Source organism: Anneissia japonica, unplaced genomic scaffold, assembly GCF_011630105.1.
Source record: "Anneissia japonica isolate Jap-2015-1 unplaced genomic scaffold, ASM1163010v1 scaffold287709_len1912824_cov184, whole genome shotgun sequence".
Lineage (NCBI taxonomy): Eukaryota > Metazoa > Echinodermata > Crinoidea > Comatulida > Comatulidae > Anneissia > Anneissia japonica.
The window spans coordinates 1,263,916-1,267,003 of record NW_022751466.1 but is presented as its reverse complement, the minus strand read 5'-3'; positions in this window follow the sequence as shown (position 1 = coordinate 1,267,003).

Sequence of the window (3,088 nt, the reverse complement as noted above, 5' to 3'; positions counted from 1 at the left end):
GTGAGTTTTAAGTTGGCGGGTAAGAGAACTTATATTGGGATGGTAGTCGAAGACGAGAGGAATGCGGTTATTAGTAACATCTTTGGGTTTATAGTCTAGAAGGGATTGTCGGGGACGGGTTGAGGCTTTAGAAATAGCTGATAGTATTAGTTTAAGGGGATAATCATTATTAAGAAAATGGCTAGTAAGTATGCCAATTTGTTTGTCATAATCATCCGAAGATGAGCAAATTCGTTTAATTCGTAGACACTGACTATAGACAATAGATTTTTTAAGGCTTAAAGGGTGGGAGCTGTGAAAGTTCAGAAATCCATGGTTATCAGTAGGTTTAGTGTATAAAGGGGATGTGATTATGTTGTTAGTAGAGATGCCTACAAGAACGTCTAAAAATGGAATTTTGGAAGGCGAAGTTTCAAAAGTAAATTTAATGTTAGAATGGAAGTTGTTAGCATGTGATTTGAAAGCATTGAGGGTATCTTCACCGTGGGGCAAAATGAAAAAAATATCATCAATATAGCGAGCGTAGTGAAGGGGTTTAAGGTGAAAGGATGAAATAATACCGTCTCAATCTCGTGCATAAAAACATTAGCATAGCTAGGAGCCATTTTCGTGCCCATAGCGGTCCCCTTAATTTGAAGATAGTGACTGTTGTTAAAAGTGAAATGGTTATGCGTAAGAATGAATTTAGTAATGGCAATGATATCATTAATATGTTCGGCTGGCACACACTGTTTAGAAAGGAAATTATTAAGTGCTTGAATATCTTCTTCATGAGGGATGTTAGTATAGAGCGAAGTGACGTCCATAGTGACTAGGATAGATTGGTTAGGTATATTAGTTATATTATCAAGGATTCTAAGAAAGTGCGTAGTGTCTTGGATGTAGCTAGAGATATTAGGCAGTAAGGGGTTGATAATGGAATCAACAAGGCCAGACAGATTTTCAGTGAGGGTACCTATGCAGGAAACGATCGGTCTACCAGGGGGAATGATATTGAGCTGTTTGGATAAATTAAAAATTTCAATAGGCTTTAGTGCGCTGACATTGTAGTTAGTATTAGACAGTGATTTTAATTTATTATCAATAAGTTTAGGCAGTTTGTGGATTTTCGGGAGGGTATAAAACAAGCCAGGCTTGGGATTAGATGGGATAAGATTAACAATATCAGATTGATTATAAAATTCTAATTCATTGATAACAACACTAAGTTCGTCTCTATACATAATGGTAGGATCAGCAGTGAGAAGTTCATAAAATTCCTGGTTTCCAAGTTGAGACTCAGCCTCCTTTTTATAGTCAAATTTATTAAGGATGGTGACGCAGCCTCCTTTATCCGCTTGTCGGATAATGATATCTGGGTTGGACTTGAGTTCACTGATGGCTTTGCGTTGGGCTACTGGTAAATTGTGAGATGGTTTAGAATTAATGTTATTATTGATGAATTGATCCAAATGCATTTAGCAGTAGGCCTATTAACGAACGAATCGATAAAAACATTTCTACCCTTTGGTGGGTTCCATTCTGTGTGTAGCTTCTTTTTTCGGTCATGTTGAATAGATATAGGATTTGGTTTATTGGTGGGGTTAATATTGTCTGTCTTGTTGCCAAAGAATTCCTTCAGGGTAACTCTGCGGGTGAACTGATGTAAATCAGCACATAAATTGACTGGATGAGGCTTGTTGGTAGGGCAGAAAGATAGGCCTTTCAATAGAACAGATTATTGGTCAGTGGAAAGCGAATAGTTCGATAAGTTGGCAATACATTTATTCTTGGTGTGAGACTTGGGTTGAAAACGTTTCGGGAAGCAGCTGTACAGTGATGAGTTGCCGGCATTTTTGACATGGCGTAGAAGTGGTTTTTCTTCGATCAAGTTGTCGAGCTTTTTAATTTTACGATTAAAGCAATTGTTAAGTTTATTTTTGTAGCCTGTCAGTAGGGAATCAGTTACGTTAGACTGTTCGATCGTACTGGGTAAAAGACCAGAAGTTTATCTTCAGAAACAGTAAGGAGGTCGCAGATGTGTAGTTGTTTAGAATAAGCTGACTTCAAAGCAAGATTCCTTAGTTGTTCAGACGCTCGAGAACAGATATCATTAGAAATCCGTTGGGAGTGTACAAAAAAAAAAAACAACAAAAAAAAACAACAAAAAAAAAACAACAAAAAACCACTTGCTAACAACTTCCATTCTAACATTAAATTTACTTTTGAAACGTCGCCTTCCAAAATTCCATTTTTAGACGTTCTTGTAGGCATCTCTACTAACAACATAATCACATCCTCTTTATACACTAAACCTACTGATAACCATGAATTTCTGAAGTTTCACAGCTCCCACCCTTTAAGCCTTAAAAAATCTATTGTCTATAGTCAGTGTCTACGAATTTTAAACGAATTTGCTCATCTTCGGATGATTATGACAAACAAATTGGCATACTTACTAGCCATTTTCTTAATAATGATTATCCCCTTAAACTAATACTATCAGCTATTTCTAAAGCCTCAACCCGTCCCCGACAATCCCTTCTAGACTATAAACCCAAAGATGTTACTAATAACCGCATTCCTCTCGTCTTCGACTACCATCCCAATATAAGTTCTCTTACCCGCCAACTTAAAACTGACTATAAAATTCTCAATAAAGATAAAGCTATTTGCCACCTTTTTGAAGACCCTCCCCTACTAGCCAAAAGACAACCCCCTAATTTGAAATCTATTCTCTCATCCTCTAAACTCCATAAGAATTCTCACTCTTCTGGTAACGTTAAATGTAGTAAACCCAGATGTCAAGTTTGCAATTTCATGTGCACCTCTGACACATTCACTATTCCTAGTACCGTACTAATATTACTATTAGATTGTGATTCTTCTAACGTTATTTACATTTTATTTTGTAACAAATGTCAAATTGGTAATTACATTAGAGAGACTAGCACTAAATTCCGCCTCCGATTTAATAATCATAAAAAAACCATCAGAGACAACTCCACTGGTTTCCCAGTAGCCTGTCACTTCAATCAACCTAACCATAGCATTAATGACATAAGATTTATTTTGGTCGCTAATAACTTTTTATCCCTCTCACATAGAC